We start from the raw sequence: 19,285 nt of genomic DNA, 5'->3' as shown, positions 1-19,285 counted from the left end.
TTCCACAGATCAATATCCTTCTGGAGTTGTGGTGCCCAGAACTGGACTCCAGGTGGGATCTGACCAAGGCAGAATAGAGTTTTAATTTAGAAATTATAATGAGAGAGAGTGGTGAGGGGGAGAGAGAAGGAGGGGGATATAAAATATTTGGAAAACAGCAGCTTTGTGTACTCTTGCTGAGATTGAATTTGTGGTTAAAATCTCCCCAGTGCTTAAATATCCCAGTCAGTGGTGAATGAAAAGAATCTCCCACTCCCACAATCTCCCACTCCCACAGTTTCGTTTATTACAGATGTACCCAAATCAACGTTGTGTGTTTGTGTGTGTGTGTGTGTGTGTGTGTGTGTGGCGCAACCGCAAGCCAAGAAAATATGTTAGAAAATTGACTTCAAAAGTTCCCTTTCAGCTTCTTGTAACCCCCCTAGCCTTTTCTCTTTCTTTCATAAAGAAAAGTGAGCACCATCTGGCAATCCAGGAGGTATTTAACCTTAACTCTGGTTTAATGTCACATTGGGATAACTTGATTCTCTTTTGCCTGAGATCACCTGCCTTTAAGGAAGGCTTTGTTACCGAGAGTCAACCAGCCGATGCGACATTAGACCTTTAAAGGGGTAGGGAAAAAAGATGGAAGGAAAATGACTTCGTTCAAGTCTGCCCCCCACCACCACTCCTCCCGCCCCCCAGTGCCCATGCATAGTGAGCCCTCCATTCCCAGCAACCAGAATCTTTATCTTGCATATTTACTCTGTAGGCTTTCTGATCTGCTGAGTGGGCTTATGTCTTCTCTCTGCAAAGACCGACCACATCTTGTTGAGGACAGATTAAAAAGAAGGACTTATTCACACAGCACAAAGTTAAACTACGGAACTCCCTGCCACAGGAGGCAGTGATGGCCATCAACTTGGATGGCTTTGCAAGAGGATTGGACAAATTCATGGAGGAGGCGAGGGTTATGGGTAGCCACTAGCCATGATGGTGATATCCTGCCTTCACAGTGGGAGGCAGCAACGCTTCTGAATGCTAGTTGGTAGAAGCCTCAATAAGGGAGAGGGTTCTTTTGCTCGAGTCTTGCTTGCGAGTTTGTCACATGCATCTAATTGGCCCTTGTGAGAACAGGATACAGTGGTACCTCGGGTTACAGACACTTCAGGTTACATATGCTTCAGGTTACAGACTCCGCTAACCCAGAAATAGTGCTTCAGGTTAAGAACTTTGCTTCAGGATGAGAACAGAAATCGTGCTCCGGCGGCGCGGCAGGAGGCCCCATTAGCTAAAGTGGTGCTTCAGGTTAAGAGCAGTTTCAGGTTAAGAATGGACCTCCGGAACGAATAAAGTTCTTAACCTGAGGTACCACTGTACTGGGCTAGATGGGTCATTGGCCTGAGCCAGCAAAGCTCTTCTTATGGTCTGATGGTTAGTGCAAATAGAAAATAGGTATAAAAGGAGAATTCCCAGGATGCTAAGATCTAGGTTTGGGGCAAGTACTCTTTGGAGAACCCCAACAGAGGTTTAAAATCACAAAGTGTGGAAACATATGCTGTTAGACCTCTGAAATATGCCCTTTGGAGTGAATTCCAAGAGTTCCCTTTTTCCCTTAGCATAGAAAAAGACTCCACATTTGCTGAGTTAAAAATGCTTTACTTAAAAACTCTTCTACGGCCAGGTTCATGTGTTTTTTCCCCATGAACCTGGAAAAATTGCACAGGCAGTTAAACTTGGCTTTGTTCCAAAGTGGTAAAAGTTCTGAAATTATTGGTAAAGGAATTCAAAAGTGGCTTGTGAGAGCCATGTAGTCCCAGCTGGAGCAACCAGCTTAGCCCTCCTAACATGTTGAGCTTCTCAGGTAGACTAAAGGTAGAAAAAAAGGCTACCTATTTTCTCCCAAGGTAAGGGGAAATGGGCATAGTTAAACCTGGCAGATCAGCTTATTCTGTGGTATTAACTCGCTCATGTATTACTTAGACCAGGCATAGGCAAACCTGGCCCTCCAGATGTTTTGGACTACAACTCCCATCATCCCTAGCTAACAGAACCAGTGGTCAGGGATGATAGGAGTTGTAGTCCCAATACCTCTGGGGGGCTGAGTTTGCCTATGCCTGACTTAGACTTAAGCATGTTGGTTATATGAGGCTGGTTAACCCACGCTTATGATTAGATGGGCTATGGGCATGTTCCAGTAAGCTCATCTTAATTTCTTAATGAGCCAACATCTATACTAAGGAGAGATGATTTCTGATTTGAATCTGTGATTTCTGTTCATTTATCACCCACCATGGGATGTCTGGGAAGCAGCAGGGCTTATTTGGTAGAGGAGAATACTTTGCATATGCTCAGAGGTGTGTTTGCCTCATATGAAGATGGGAGAAAAAGTTCTTGGAGAAAGACATGCTTTGGGAGTTAAATGCCCAAGTATTAAACAGGTGTTTAATTTAAGCTGAGCTATGGGATTTCTCTTCACCCATTGTTTCTCCAATTGTTCTACAACAAGGTGGCAAATGTCAGAGAGCTGTCTAACGGTTTCTCTCTTTTCCTTCCCCCTCCTTGTTTCCACAGGTCTCCCTTAAGCCACCAGCTCAGTGTAAGAGAACATCAGTATGTGTGTAGGAGGGTGGGGTGGGGTGGGGGTAGTTTTCTGCAGAATGAAAAGGTCAAGAAAACCACCAAGGTGAGCTGTGTTCTCCACACTGAAGCCAGATGTCTGCAGCAGCTCAGAGTCTCTACACCACTTCAGAAAGTACAAGGATCACCTGGCAATAAAGAGCTACAGAGGAGAGGGCTAGTAACTTACATTATATAATGCATAATTTAAACCCACTCCTTTAAAAACAGCTGCACTGGCTCCATAATAATCTGCCTGCTGAATCTGGCTGATGATCCTCCTGTTCCAGTATCCTCTCCCGACAGTGGCTACCCAGTTGCCCCAAATGGGGAGCCCACAAGCAGGACCTGAGTGGACAGTATTGTCCAATTGTTGTTCCCCATTATCTGCCATTTAGAGGTAAACTGCCCCTGGGCATGGAGGATCTGCTTTCACAATAGACCTCTGCAAGAAGAGCCCTACTGGATCAGACAAAAGGAGGTCCATTTGGTCCAGCATCCTGTTCACACAGTGGCCAACCAGATCCCCCAACGGGAAGCCTGCAAACAGGACCTGAGCACAAGGAGAGCACCTCACTTCTCCTGTAGCACCCAGCAACTGGTATTCAGAGGCATTGCTTCCTCCAGCCATGAAGGCAGAGCACAGCCATTGTGGCTAGCAGCCCTTGATAGCCCTCAACATGAATTGGTTTAATCTGCTTTCTAAGCAGTCCACTTTGGTGGCCACCATTGCCCTCTTTGGGAGTGAGTGCCACAGTTTGACTGTGCGCTGCTTGAAGAAGGACTTTCTTTTATCTGCCCTGAATCTTCCAACCTTCAACTTCATTGGACGTCCATGAGTTCTAGTGTAATTATGAGAGTGGGAGGAAAACTTATCCTCTGTCCTCTTTCTTTAGGTGGACAAGATGTGAGTTCTAGTGCCAGTGGATTCACACAAGGAACAAGATCCATCTCCTCCTTATAGCTGGACTCTACAGCTGAAGATTCCTGCTCTGGGGGCTGATGGGCTGGAGGCTTCTTCTCAGGAGTCTTGGCCTGCCCTTCTGGTCCAGGTGCCCTCTATCACGCAATCTGAACATCACTGGCACAGGACCTCCTCCTCTTTTTTCATGTGCAAAGGAGAGCTTCACTGATGGGAGTTGCAACTCAGTTTGGCATCAGTTGCTCAGAACAGCAGGTGGTGGTTTAATTTCAAGGTGCAAGAAGACTTCAGGGAGAAGCATTGGATGGTAGCTTTGCCCTGCTTTTCAAGGAACTGTTTGCATGAGAGAGAGAGGGAGAGTAGAGACCCAAATGGCTTCATCTTTCAGCGCATCAGTGAAGAGAATCAGATTTGCGGAGGGGTGGGGAGCAGAGATATCAGCATCCATAGGAGAGAGGATACATTTTCCTGTAATCCACGGGTGATGTTACCTTTTTTGTGGCTCAAGGGCTGCATTCCGTTCTGGGCAGCTTTCCAAGGGCTGCATGCCAGTGGTGGGCGGGGCTAGCGGCAAAAGTGGGCGGAGCAACATGTGAATTTTTCACTTTGGTGTAGTAGGCTGGTTTCTAACACACATGCCCTGCTCTGTTCTCCATCCAAGTAACTAAGAGTCATACTCAGAGCTCAAGAACACACCTCGGCCAAGAAAAAAAACCCCCAGGAGGGGTAAGAACATAAGAACAGCTTGCTAGATCAGGCCAGTGGCTCATCTAGTGCAGGCAACATTGCGTTAGATACAGTGGTACCTCAGGTTACAGACACTTCAGGTTACATACGCTCCAGGTTACAGACTCTGCTAACCCAGAAATATTACCTCGGGTTAAGAACTTTCTTCAGGATGAGAACAGAAATCGCATGACAGCGGCACGGCAGCAGCAGGAGGCCCCATTAGCTAAAGTGGTGCTTCCGGTTAAGAACAGTTTCAGGTTAAGAACGGACCTCCAGAACAAATTAAGTACGTAACCAGAGGCACCACTGTACACCAGAAAGCGACTTCTTCTGTCCCTTTTTCATTCAGCTCTATGAGGACTAGAATCTTACTTTAATTTTAGGGGAAGGGCAGCAGCCATCATTGCATGGGTCCCAGGTTCAAAACCTAGCCCCATCAGATAGAGCTGTCCAATAAGGTTAAGAGCTGCTGCCCATTCGTGTTGGCAATGCTAGGCTGGATGGACACTTGGTACAAGGCAGCACCTCATGTTCTTCTGTTGACATGCAGCCACCCAGAGGGGTGGGATCCTGCATTGTGGAGAGGGGAGGGTTGAACTTGATGACCTTTGGGGTTCCTTTTAACTCTACAGTCCTATGATTCCAAGTACAGCATGAATAAATTAAATATTCTTTGGGCTGGGAATTCCGGCAGTTTTCCAGGAACGAGTTGCATCAGACTTCTGCTGCTGGCAAACAGCAACTCCCTTCTCCTGACGGCATGGCTGGCTGATGCCCTCTGGCTGGGTTGGCCTCCAACCCGAGTTCCTCCTGTCGCAACATCCGCTTCAAGAAAGCCCTCTTCAAGAAGCTTCTCCCAAGATCAGGTTGGCACATTGTACAAGGTTTCTGTAGCCAAGCTCAGGGGAATAGGAAGGGGGGGGCGGTCTGCCCCAGGTGCCGTCATGGAGGGGGTGTGTGACAAATTATCAAGGAACAATTACTGCCCTACTAGGGCGGTTCATAAAAAGCTTTTTTGAAAATGCCTGCTCCAAAGGTCTTATCTTACTACACTAGGGATTATATAGCTATATATGAAATTTCATGCATATCACTTAATGTCTTGACCCTCCTCCACGAAAATAGCTGTTTACTTGGCCGTTTTCCTACGTGGTGAAGGCTGAAATTTCAATTCAGTGGAGCAGGGTCAAGATATTAACTGGCATGTTTTTTGTTTTGGTAAACCACTTTGCAGGTTTTTTTAAAAAATAAATAAATATAAATAAAACAACACAAGCCAAAACACAATCCATCCTGCAGATTTAAGTATCCGTCCACAGTCACCTACTTGTTATCGGAGGCCCAGAATCTATATTCCTTTGTAAGAAAATATGAAATAAAGTAAAACCATATTTGCAGGAAAAAATTAAAATAAAAAAATCAATTGGGGGGGGGGGGAGTTGTTGACAAGAAATTTTCCATACCAGGTACCACCTGACCTTCCTACGCCTCTGACCATGCTGTTGTCTCCTGGAAGCTAACAGCCCCACCTGTGTTTAGCAGGACGGGAAGAAATAGCTTATGAAGGAATTGGTTCTATCACCATGGATAAACCTCTCCAAGTAGCTCTCCTGGGTAACAGCTTGTTGAGGAAGGGGAGTTGAGTGATCTGAAGTGTTTACTTTCCAGAACATTAGCGGCAGGCTTGGGAGAGCTGGATTGTGGGAGATCATTGTTCTTTTATCATCAAAATTAAGTGTAGGGGAGAAATTAAGAACATAAAAGCCTGCTGCACCAGGTCAATGGCCCATCACCTGCTCTCATAGTGCTTTTTATAGCATGCCTGTGCAAGCAGGACCTGAGCGCAACAACAACAGCCTCCCTTCCTCCCTTCCTCCTGTTGAGAGGCATACTGCTTCCAACAGTGGAAGTGGAACATAGGCATTGTGGATAATGGCCACCAGTCTTCCAGCATTCAGTTTCATTCAGTTCCACCAGCATATTCAAACAGTTGAACGATGCCTCTGTATTGAAACCTCCACATCCAACCCCCATTTAATAACCTTCAGCAAAGGAGAGTTGAAACACAGCAAACCCTCCTTGGAGGTCTTCAAGCAGAGGTTGGCTGGTCATATGCCAGGGATTCTTTAGCTATGATTCTTGCATTGTGGGGGGTTGGACCAGATGATCCTTAGCATCCCTTTTCAGTCTATGTTTGGGGCTATATGAATACCTGTCACTCAGAGGCAATGGTGGTAGGGTAGTCACTTTCCTGTCCCCCTTGTGAATTTCCTGGAAGCGTCTGACTAGGAGAAGCAGAAGGCTGGACAAGAGTTAGACTCTTGGTCTGATCTAACATGTTCTCATGTTTTTGTTTTAAATCTGAATGCCATTTTATATTTATCCTACTTTTCTATATAAAAAGGCACCCAACAGTCCAATAAGGACATTCACCCAAGCATTTAAAACCTCAATAAGAAAGCAATGCAAGCAAATGCTCCTTTAGGAAAGGTGGAACCATCCCACTTAGTGGAGATCCAGCTGGCAGAGATCAAGACCCCCCCCCAAAAAAAAGATCTCTTCCAAGAGCAGCAACAGGGCTGGCTATAGTGTTTGCCTCTCATCCCAGCCTAGGGATTCAATTTCAGGGCATGGGCTTTGCAAACCCCCCTGTTAAATTTTAACTCCTTTCACATGGGCTGCCGTGAACTTTGCCTGACATCCAGAGGCATGCGACCCTGCCGTGTTTCATCAAGTTGCACTCCTGATCTCTGCAAACAGAGGATGGTGCCCATGGCCTCAGTGCAGTTCTCCTGTGAGTGGCTGGATATTGTGGTGTTCCATGGGTTTCCATAGTTAATATATGCTTCCTCCTCAGCCACCAATTTAAGTTGGAAGTAACTGCACAATTAGAGTAACAGAATTGTAGAGTTGGAAGGGACCCCAAGGGTCATGTAGCGCAATACCTTGCAATGCAGGAATCTCAGCTAAAGAATTCCTGATAGATGGCCATCCAACCTCTGCTAAAAAACCTCCATGGAAGGACAGTCCACTACAAGGATGTCCATTCACTGTTGAACAGCTCTTATCCTCAGAAAGTAGTTCCTAAACATTGAGTTGGATATTTGAAGATGGCTGCCATAATATCTTCTTTTCCAACATACCCAGTTCCCTCTACTGTTCCTCATAATGCTTAGTTTTCAGATTCTTGGTCATCTTGGTCATCCTCCTCTGCCCATGTTCCAGCTTGTCAATAATCCTTCTTAACTGTGGTGCCCAGAATTGGACCAGGACTCCAGGTGTGGTCTGACCAAGGCAGAATAGAACTGTACTTTGACTTCCCTTTATCCGGACACTATACTTCTGTTGATGCACCCTAGAATGGCATAAGCTTTTTTTGATGCTACATGACACAGCAATTAGGACAGAAAGGTTTGTGCTCCTAGGATAGCTCAGTCAGTAGAGCAGAGGACTCTTAATCTTAGGGTTGTGAGTTTGAGCCCCACATTGAGCAAAAAGATTCCTGCATTGCAAGGGGTTGGACTAGATGACCCTCGTGGTTACTTCCAACTCTACAATTCTATGAAGAGTGGAAAGAGCAAGAAGTAACCACCCTCAGAAAGGGATAACTCTGCACAATGTGCCTCTGTATGAGTCAGTGTTCAGGGCATGCCTCCTGAGATGCTACATGACACAGCAATTAGAACCTCCTCTGAGGTAAAGGAATTCTGTACAATCCCTTAATCAGGGTGATCTGAGTGGTGCCATCAATGGGGTGGAGATGTATGGCAAAATCCCCCCCCCCACAGGTCTTGACTGGCAGGGAGGCCTGGGCAGCAACTAATGCAGAGAAACCACATGCAACCACCTTCAATGGCAAGGAATTCTCTTGCCCCCTGCACAGCATTCAAATGGAACAGAATTACCCAGCTGAAACTGTTTGGAATAAGGCAAGCCCAGAGCATAGGCAGCTTCCCTATACCGAGTCAGAGCCTTGGTCAGTCTAGTTTTGGATTACCTACACTGACTGGCAGCAGCTCTCCAGTGCTTCATACAGGGAATCTTTCCTAGCTCGACCTGGAGATGCCATTGAGGGTGGAACTTAGGAGTTTCTGAGCTGCAGACCTTCCCCATGCAGCTAAAACAGTTTCCTGTAAAGCCAAGTATGATCAGTTTCAGAGATCAATTGATTCCTCCCCTCAAACCCCTCCCAGGTGTAAAGAAAATATATCTTTTCCTGGTCAATTTCTATTTAAGGGTAAGAATAAGTTTTTAAGGGCCCCTCATCCCTTCCCCACTCAAAAACCTCGTTGTCTTAAACCTTTTCTTTTTCTTAAAAAAATAAGTGTTAATGACATTGGAAATAAATTGTTTTGTTCAGAATTCTGAGAACCACAGACCTAATTAAGGCATTCTGAATAACATCTTCGTATCTGAAGAAGTGTGCATACACACGAAAGATTATACCCAGAACAAACTTGGTTGGTCTCTAAGGTGCTACTGGACAATTTATTTATTTATTTTGACTGCATTCAGACCAACACGGCTACCTACCTGAATCTTGAATAACATTTGTGAGCCTTTAGTGCATTCATCCTGTCTGATAGTACTTAACATACTGTGCACTCCATGATAATCATTCAAAGTAATTATCCTTTGGGCTTGCAAAAGTAATTTTTTGCCAATCCAGAACTGTATGATTGAAAAGGACACTATGAGGCATAGTCCTATGAGAAGCTCATTGTGGACATGATGGAATTGTTAGAAAGGCATTGCCATCCCACCTCAGAGGTTGTGAATGGAGGACAGTGGGGGGGGGGTCTTCTTGTTGTCTTGGGCCCAAGATGTGGTATAGTTGTTGAGTGTCAGGCTAAGACCTGGGACACCATGGTTCAATTCCCCCAGTCAGCCATGAAGCTTTCACTGGGTGACCTTAGGCCAGTTACTATATCCCTTGGCCTAACCTACTGTTGTGTGGAAAGCCATGGATAGCTTTGTTGTTGTTGTTTAGTCGTTTAGTCATGTCCAACTCTTCGTGGCCCCCAGGACCAGAGCACGCCAGGCACTCCTGTCTTCCACTGCCTCCCGCAGTTTGGTCAAACTCATGCTGGTAGCTTCGAGAACACTATCCAACCATCTCGTCCCCTGTCGTCCCCTTCTCCTTGTGCCCTCCATCTTTCCCAACATCAGGGTCTTTTCCAGGGAGTCTTCTCTTCTCCATATGGATAGCTTTACTCTCCTCCAATCCTCTTTTCAAGACATCAATGGGCTTATCCACTCTTATCTTTTGCCCAGCTCTTTCCAGGAGCTGGTCCATGCCGTAAAGCTCTATGTCTGAGTGCTGCTTTTGTTTTTGCTCCTTTGCCTGCTTTCCCTGCGAAAACCTGCTCTTTAAAGCTGAAGCACAACAAATGGCAATTCAGGTTTTGTGTGGATTGCCCTTTGCTCCGATACAGCATTAAAGAGCAGGTTTTCGCTGTGTGAAGAAGCACTTCACGAATCTTCCAGCATTTAGCTTCATTAGATGTCCAGTGTTATGAAATTGAGAGAGACTTTTTTCTGTCCAATTTCTCCATTACATGCCTAATTTAATAAACTTCTATCATGTCACTTCTTAGACATAAGAACATGAGAAGAGTCCTGCTGGATCAAGCCAATGGGAATGAGTTGCAAAAATTAACTATGCTTTGCTTTTCAGGGACAAAAAGAAAAGAAAAAGGAAAAAGGAAAAAAAAGAAATGGGTCTGGATCACATGTTGACAACGCAGGAAAAACAAATAGTCTCCACTGATTCTGGAATAAATGTTGTGTATACATAGCCTCCAATCAGGTGAAAAGGCCAAGTCTGAAGCAATATTGGGGGGGGGGATTTCCTAATAGCTGTTCGACCATGGAATGGACTCCCTCGGAAAGTGGTGGACCTTCCTTCTCTGGAGGTTTTTCACGTTTGGGATTCTTTCATTGTGATTCCTGCATTGCAGTTGGTCGGAATAGATTCTATTATCTGTGCCTCAGAATTTTCATAATAGTAATTTGCTCATAAGCAGGGGAAATGGCCGCAAAGGACAAGGAGGAATTTTGCAGGCCCACCAAGCAGCGCTGAGAGCAGCGAACAGATGCAACTCATCACACTAATCAGCTTTTCCTTCCCAGAGAGGTTGCTCTATTGAGAAAGAGATGTGGGGAGGGATCACTCTGGTCTCTCATGGCAACCCTGAGATGGGGATGAGAGAGTGGTGATGGGGGTTGGGGTTGGGAGAGAAACTGGGCTTTGATTTAATTTTTCCCCCATGTGCCTTTCACAGGACTCGAATGAGCAAACAAAAGCCCCCTGGGAAAAGGGGTTGCTCATTTTTCTATTCCCCCTACCAACTCCTTTTCTTTCTCATTTTTTAAAAGAAGAGGGGAAAAATAGGGTTAGAGCAAGATGGATGGTCCTCCTGGCCAATAGGAGGAAGAGCTCAGCCATCCCGGCTGTTAGCCCATTAGAGGACATTGATGATGGATGGCCCTAAACGGGGATGATCACCAGCCTCGGAAAGATGCATTCTTTTGTCAGACTTAAATCTGCAGCCTGGATTTGTCCCCAAACTAAAGCTGGTTCTCCTCAGAGTAGGACAAATTCAAGGGCTGACTTAAATCCATTGATTTCAATGGGGCAGCTTTAAGTAGGGCTGACATCAGGTTGCATTCAAGCAAGTTTTACTCAAAGTAGACCCATTGGGATTAACAGGCTGAAATTACTCCTGTTTGTGGATGTTTCAGTGTGTCCCTTCTGAACAGGACCAGCACTGAAGGCGACTCACTGGATGCAATGAATACTACTATATTTTTTATTTATATGCACTATTTGTATCATGCTTTTTATATTATTGTACTTGTTTTAAAGAAATAAGGCTTGCTTCCAACGCATTTGTTGTTTAAACTGTTTTTTTATTATCTTATGTGTAAATTGCCTTGAGACAGTGGTTTGAAAGACAATAAATTAATTGTAGCAACAACAACAACAACAGCAACAACAACACAACCCCTTGCATTCTAATTTTTTGTTTCTGGGGTAAGCTAGCTTCCCTTCCCCCACTCAACCATTCTAGATATTATTTATTTTGCTTCCTTTCATTTAATTTACATCCCACTGTCTTTTCCAAGGAGATCAAGAGGGTGTACGTTGTTTCCCCGCTCCTCTCATTTAATCCCCACAACAACCCTGTGATGTAGGTTAGGCTGAGAGGCAGTGACTGGCCCCCAAGGTCACAACCAGTGAGCTTCATGTGGCCCAGCTGCAGGGATTTGAACCCTGGTCTCTCTCAGGTCCTATGAGTCTGACACTCTACCCACTACACCACCCTGGATTTCCCAGTTGACCTCAACCTCAACTGTCCTTGTAATAGGGGAGACTGACTTCTTATGACTGCTGCGTCAAGTGCTTGGGACGCCGCTGAAATTTGCGCAACGAAACAGCATATAGGCATGCGCACTGTTGTTCAGGGCTGGATTTCCTCTTTCATTTTATTGCATGTCACATTTTAAAAACTTACTAGTACTGTGATGTGTGTGTGTTTTGGGGGTCAATCCTACAGCGCCTGCACCACCTCTGAACAGATTCACCCATATGGCTCTGAAACAGTGTGCAGAGCCAAAGGGTTGGCCACTCCGTTCCCCACTGAAAAGCTCCCCATTGGATGAGGCTCCCTGATGAGCTGGGCATGCCTGGGTTTTTTTTGGTGACAGGGGTGGGGTGGGGTCTCTATTCTCCTCCCCCCATCAACCCGTTGACCTGCCTTTGACCTGTGAGTGCTTCTGTAATGGCATTGACTTCTATCCATAATGTAGCAGGGGCAAGAAGGAAGAAAAATGGTGGTGTGTGTGTGTGTGGAAATTAAAGAGGGAGGGCGCTGCTGTGTCCCCTGCCAAAGGGGGATTTGAACAGGCCCACCATCCTTAACAACTTGGGACCCACAATATTGCTTTACCCCATACATGCCTGCTTGACCTCTTCAATTGGCAGAACTGGCACTACTGGTGCCACATAAAACCTGTTCCACATTTGTAAGAAATAAGTCTGCACTCTTTTCACTTCCCACAAGCCACCTCAAAGTGATTAGCAATCTAATTGCATACAGTATTTGTTTTGGGGGTTTTTTGGGGGGGCAGTTTTGGTACTACTTAACTATAACCACCTCTAGAGACGGTATGCAAGAAAATCAATATAAGATTGAAGTAAAAAATGGGTTAAAATAAAGATTTGAATTAAGTTAAAATGCCTGCAGGGTGACCACGCTGGGTCTAGTGGGGCTTCCTCCCAGGTAAACACGCGTGGCATTGCAGCCTTAATTGTTAAAGCAGATTGGACCTACTCGTCTCCTACCTTATTACCTGGCATGTACTCATGATATCCTGCAGTGCCAGCTTATCACCATTCTATTTCCCCTCAGACAACAAGAGACTTTAAGTCTAGGGCCTACCCTACTTCTCACAAAATTGGGATTCCCAATCTACTGAGAGCCAGTGTGGTGCAGTGGTTAAGAGCGGTAGACTCGTCATCTGGTGAACTGGGTTCGCGTCTCCGTTCCTCCACATGCAGCTGCTGGGTGACCTTGGGCTAGTCGCACTTCTCTGAAGTCTCTCAGCCCCACTCACCTCACAGAGTGTTTGTTGTGGGGGAGGAAGGGAAAGGAGAATGTTAGCTGCTTTGAGACTCCTTCGGGTAGTGATAAAGCGGAATATCAAATCCAAACTCTTCTTCTACTGTGGTGATCACACAGGGTTCCCGGACGTTTCACCATCTATTGATCCCTGTGCCACCACTTTATTTCTCGTTGCCATCACCCAGGCCCTATCTGGTACAATACTGAGTCCAATCAGGGTTAAGTTGGAACATAACTTCTGTTTATTTATTGCAGCTTAACAAGTGTGTGGTTTCATAAACGGTATCAGTCAATTACAATCATGGGGTGCCTATCCAGACCTACAACTTCCGCAACCTGCTCTCACTCACTAAACTACCTCTCAGATATTTACTTGTCTTCCTAGTTCCTAACTGTTCCTGACTCAGCTTATTTCGCTACACTAACTCAACCTACCCACAGACTCTATCCCAATTCACTCCTACTCCAACCAACCACCCAACTCCCAGCGAACAACTCCTTTGCCTCTCCCAGAGCTGGTTTTATAGTCCCTCTGACTCCCCCCCCCTGGGTTCTGATTCTGTTTAACTATTTCACCTCCAGCACTCTCATATGTTCACATCACATCCACAAGCTCCAGTTTCAAGTCGTCCCCCCCTCCCCAAAGTCATTAAGACTTTGGCCTTGATCAGTCCCTCCATCGTAAAAGACCCAATCTAAATTGAAAATCAAAACCATTTGGGACTGAGTAGAGGCTTGGAGCCACATCTAAACTTTTAAAATTCATCATTTCACCAGCTGAGACTTTGATAGCACAACCACCCTCCCCACTCCAAGAGAATCTCCAAAGCCAAATGATATTTTACATACAGTGTGAATGTGGTAAAAGATGTGGAGCACAGTCAGCTCACAGGAACAGGCAGATGGAGGTGGTGGAAGAGAAAATTCACTGCTCTCTTTAAAGAGATGCAGGCTTTCGCAGCACCCAGACATGTTTTCCTGAAAAATGGGTGCGTTGTGATGAGACTTTGCCAGATTGCATCAAATCTGGTCATTAGAAAAATCAGGAAACTCTCTTCTTTTGTTTTCCTTTGGTGTCCTCTGCTCTGGTGCACTATTGGCCACCAAGGATCTATCTCTTTCTCTCTTTCTCTCTCTTTCAGGAAGGTGATGGATGGTTGGTGAAGGCCCCTGAGTGAGAAGCAGGGAAGGGAAGACCTCCCATCATGAGAAACCTGGAAAAGAAAGGGAAGTCCCAGGTGAGAGGACTCTGTGCTTTCATTTCTCTTTCTCTCTCAGTTTTCATTTTTGTCCAGATTAGTTTCTTTTATTTTCTTGTATCATGAAAAAGCTTTAATAAAACCTTATTTTTTAAAAAGAAAGGAAATAAGCAAACAAGGAAAAGAGGCATAGTGACGGTTTATTTGTTGGTTGCTTATTGCATTTATATCCTACTTTTTCCTCCCAGGAGGTTAAGGTGGCATACACGATTCTCCCCTTCCTCATTCAATCCCCACAAGAAAAAGTCTCAGAGTGGCTCCACAATATGAAATTAATTTATTTCATAAAATTTATGCACCGCTTGATTGTAAAAACAAAAAGATTCAAAGCAATATATAAAAAGATAATAAAATTGTCAGTAAGAAGAACCAACAACAATACTTTTCATTGCTATTCTTAGCAGTCTCCTACTATTGATGGTTTTATTATATACCTTTGTAATACTTCTGTTGTTGTTTTTAAAGTTTGCTACACACTGTTTAGAGATGCTTTATATTTTAAGTGGTGTAAAAATGATCTTAAATGAGTAAATAAAACTTTTCTCTCTCCTCTCTGCCGGAAAGGATATGATTTCAGACACAGGTGTGTGTGCATGTGTGTATGTCTGGGGTTCCTGTTTAGGGGGAGGGGGAAATTAATATCCCATTTTTATTATTATTAATGGCAAGCGTATCTTGAGAGACTGTCTATTAAGCCTCAGAAAGCAGGTATCTCAGAAAACCCACACCTGCATTGATGCTGAAATTCAATCCAACTGCAGGACACTTGAATGTGTGTAGAATTTCTCTTCCTGAGAACTGTGGCTTTTGCTGTTTCTTTTTAATGCAAGTTTCACTGTCTTAAGATGGAGAACGTGTGCATGAAAGTGTGCCTATGCATTGGGGGGGGGCAAAGTGTGGTGAAACTTCTGCAGCTCCTTGTCCCCTCCCATTAGCAGCTTAGCTCACAGGTAGCCCAGGTGGTACCCACCAGTTGTGGTTAGACCATGGCACCATCCATGGTTGTTGGTTGAAATCAGAGCAGGTGTCGGGATTTTCTGTTCTGGCATCAGGGACTCAGGTTCCTTGCTCTACTTGTGTCAGGTGAGAAAGTCCAGTTACCTGTTTGTTCAAGAAGGGTTCTACTCTACAACATCCAGAGGGGCACAGGTTGCCTACCCCTAGGACCCAACCCTTAATATTATTGACATAGGTCGATGATAAAAATGTAACCAAAAGTACCTAAGAAGAGCCTGCTGGATCAGGCCCAAGGGGTCCATCTAATCCAGTGTCCTCACAGTGGCCAAAAAGATGGCCCAATGTGAAACCAGCAAGTAGAACCCAAGCACCAGAGTCCTCTCCTCTCCTGTGGTTTCCAGCAACTGATATTTAGAAGTTCTGCTGCCTCAAATTATAGAGGAAGAACACAGACATTATGGCCAGTAGCCCTCATTAGCCTTCTTTTCCTCCATGAATGTGTCTACTCCTCTTTTATAGCCATCTAGGTTGGTGGCCACCACTTGCCTCCTGAGGAAGGGAGTTCCATAGTTTAACTCTGTGCTGCATTTTACATGTCCTGCATCTTCTAGCATTCTATCGATTTCATTATTAAATAACGATTACAAAATATTTGCATTTGTTATGGCAAATAGAATGAAAAAAATCTTAAAAGAATTTATTCACCATGACCAAGCTGGATTCCTTCCAGGCAGACAAATCAAAGATAATATTAGAAATGTATTGAACATTATAGAGTTATCTGGAAGTGAGAAATGAGAAAAAGCAGCATTAATGTTCATAGATGCGGAGAAAGCATTTGATAAAGTTTATTGGAGCTTCATTGAAAAAGGTGATGGAGGAGATGGGATTTGGAGAAAATTTTAATAGGGGAATGCAACTGTTTACTCAGATCAAAATGCAAAAATAAATCGGGTGATAACGGATAAATTTAGTATACAAAAAGAAACGAGAGTCAGAGAAAAACTTTTCTCTATCCACTTCCTCACCTTTTCTCCAAACTAAGAAGCCCCCCAATGCTGCAATCTTTCCTCATAGGGGAGTCACTTCAAACCCCCACCCCATTCATTTGGGTTGCTCTTTTCTGAACGGATACAACCCTGATTTCCCATTTCCATTCTCTTTTGTGCTGGCCCTCGTCTCCTCTGCCTACTGTCTCTTGTCACAGAAAGCAAGAGAACTGTTTCCAGGGAACCTTCCAGGGAGGGGGTCAGAGTCAATCAACGTTTGCAAAATGAAAAAGACAAGTAAGCGGTGGCATGATACAGGTTAATAAAGCTATCCCCAGCATAGAGAGAGTGGATAGAGAAAAGATTTCCTCCCTTTCTCAAAACACCTAGAACTTGGAAGATTCATGACGGATGAAAGAAAGCCTTCCTTCATAGTTAAAACTATGGAACTTGCTCCCACGGGAGGCAGTGATGGCCACCAACCTAGATGGCTTTAAAAGAGGATTGGACCAACTCATGGAGAAGGAAAGGGCTACTGATGGATGCTAGCTATGCTCTGCCTCCACTGTAAGTAGTACAGTGGCAGTAATATGAACACCATTTGCTGGAAACTGCTGGAGGGGACCGTACTCTTATGCTCTGGTTTTGCTTTAGGGTTTCCCAGAGGCATCTGCACAGCCACTGTGAGAACAGGATACTGGACTAGATGGGCCTGGTCCAACACAGCTCTTGTTATGTTCTTATGCAAGAGCTGCTCTGGTAATGGGGTGTGCGTGTGCGTGAGTGAGTGCATGAGTATGCACCACTGCCAACTTTTGAAAATGCAACAGAGGACTTACTCCCCGCTCCCCCATCCTCTTCTGGAAATTCCTGCTCCTTGACCACAGTGTTTGACCCAGCCAAGTAAAGGAAGTACATGACAGGATCTTGAGCATAACCAGACAGGATATTTTCAGATTCATTTTATGTTCTTGAACATATGCTAAAACAAACAAACAAACAAACACAAAAATAATTAATCTGGCAACATTTTAAGGCTAAAGCAGGCTAAAGCTGCCATGACTATCTCCATGCATCCAGCATCTGCTTAGCTCATTGGTAAATGGTACTAAAGCTCTCACAAGGCCTCTTCGTCCTGAACTATGTTTTGCAAGGCTCATCTTAATTTGATTGCAAAGGTGGTGACTTCCCCAGAGCTGGGCTTATTCTAGGTTTGGGGTTGTTTGTTTGTTTGTTTTTTTGCAGCTTATCCGAATGGCTGAGGAGGCTCGCATTTAATCAAGATTTCAACATGGAACACTGGGAAGAAATTGTCATGACTTATTGCAAAGAATTATGGGAAATCAGAAAGCTGGTGTAAACTATTTATCTCATTTACTTCAACCATTTGTATACTGTACTGCTTAGTTAAAGCAGACCAATTCTGCATTGCAGAGATGTCTGCAGACAAGACATGAAGGCTGGCAACATCAACCTGTGGAGAATCCCTTGCAGACAAACGAAAGGGTCTGGAGCAGGGGTCGGCAACCTTTTTCAGTTGTGGGCCGGTCCACAATCCCTCAGACCATGTGGTGGGCCGGACTATATTTTGAAAAAAAATAATAATGAACGAATTCCTATGCCCCACAAATAACCCAGAGATGCATTTTAAATAAAACCACACATTCTACTCATGTAAAAACACACTGATTCCTGGACTGTTAACGAGCCGGAATGAGAAGGTGATTGGGCTGCATCCGGCCCCCGGGCCTTAGATTGCCTACCCCTGGTCTGGAGCATAGGTTGGCAAACTAAGGCCCATGGGCCGGATCAGGCCCAATTGCCTTCTTGATCCGGCCCGTGGATGGTCCGGGAATCGCCATGTGGATCACAAGCGGGTGGATCGCCAATGCGCACATTCTTTTCCTCTCTCACACATGGCAGCACTTTTCTCCTCAGCGATGGAACAATCTTGTCCTATATCGGGCGCTGTTGACAGTGGGAGTCAGCTTGCGGGTTGGCGGATGGCTCTGTCTTCTCCTCCACGGTGCCTCTCCATCCGTGGCTCCTCTGCCAGGGCTGCTGCTTCTGTCTTCTGCCGGCCAACACAGCCTCCTACCCTGCCATGGCGCCTGGCTGAAGAAGCCCAACTGCAGCTATTGGTACGACAACTGGGACAGGTAAAGCGAAGCATCTTCAGGCCTCTTTGCGGGCGGGTGAAGATCATTCACCCCCCCCCATATAGTCCGGCCCCCCACAAGGTCTGAAGGACAGTGGACCGGCTCCCTGCTGAAAACGTTTGCTGACCCCTGGTCAGTGGCGGAGCTTCATGCTCCAACACTGGGGGGCAGAAAGCAGGTGGGGGCATGGCTGGTGCACACCCTGAGGGCGTGGTGCACTGCCTGTGGGGGTGGGGGGACAGCCACGGTGGGGGGACAGCCACGATGGCACCTCACTGGGATCGTGCTGCCGGAGGCGGTGCACTCCCCCCGCACTCCTCTTCCTGTGCCAGTGCCCCTGGTCTGGAGGCAGACAGTCAGGTCATGCATCCACAGCAATGACCGGAGGAAAAATGACCACTGGGAGGAGCGCAAAGAGAAGAAGTGCCCTGGTGCATGTACAGCTGCACAACTGGATGCCTTCATCTGCCCCAGCTGTAACAGCTCTCCCACATCAGTCACTACAGCCACAGCCGGTGCTGCAACCTTTCAACAACTTGACCTCACCCCCAAAGGCACACGCCTCCTTTGTCTCCCAAGACGGATGCCAGCAAAGTCAAAGCAGACTCTTAAGTGGTGTGCAAGTGACAGTAAGACTAAAAATGGCTTAAAACTATAAAGTAAGAGTTCACTTAAAAAGTCTGCTGGAATAAAGTTTTCAGTGAGTTCTGCAGGGAGGGAGGGCTACCATCCCAAACACATGGCTCCTGGTGGGTATACATGGTGTAGCTGAGCCGTGGAGAAGGGAACTAACTCCTCTCAAGATCTCCATGAAAAGGCAGGGATTAAAGGTATAACTTCCTAAGGTTATACAATAAACTTATAACTATTCAATAAAATAATCCATTTATCCATTGGACTTGTTCTTGTTACAAATGTATTTTGTAAATAAAGTTTATTAAACAGCTGCTGCTAAAAAAAGATAACAAGCAGTGAATGGGTAATAACTTTATTTTTTAATGTTTTTAAATGGTGATGAAGGACATTGGCAAGTTTCTTTACACTG

General features: G+C 45.3%; 1 long non-coding RNA gene across 1 annotated transcript; it reads left to right on the top strand.

Moving 5' to 3' along the window:
* The first annotated feature begins 4,994 nt into the window (after positions 1 to 4,994).
* LOC309333615 lies at positions 4,995 to 18,368 on the top strand. Its single transcript, XR_014152590.1, has 3 exons — positions 4,995 to 5,115; positions 14,019 to 14,114; positions 17,327 to 18,368. It is a non-coding gene; the product is annotated as an uncharacterized lncRNA (long non-coding RNA).
* The last annotated feature ends 917 nt before the right edge of the window (positions 18,369 to 19,285 follow it).

The sequence above is a fragment of the Podarcis erhardii genome (genome assembly GCF_964252035.2).
Source record: "Podarcis erhardii genome assembly, chromosome: Z".
In the NCBI taxonomy this organism is placed as follows: Eukaryota; Metazoa; Chordata; class Lepidosauria; order Squamata; family Lacertidae; genus Podarcis; species Podarcis erhardii.
The sequence above is the reverse complement of the archived record's forward strand: the minus strand, read 5'-3'. Positions and strand labels throughout refer to the sequence as shown.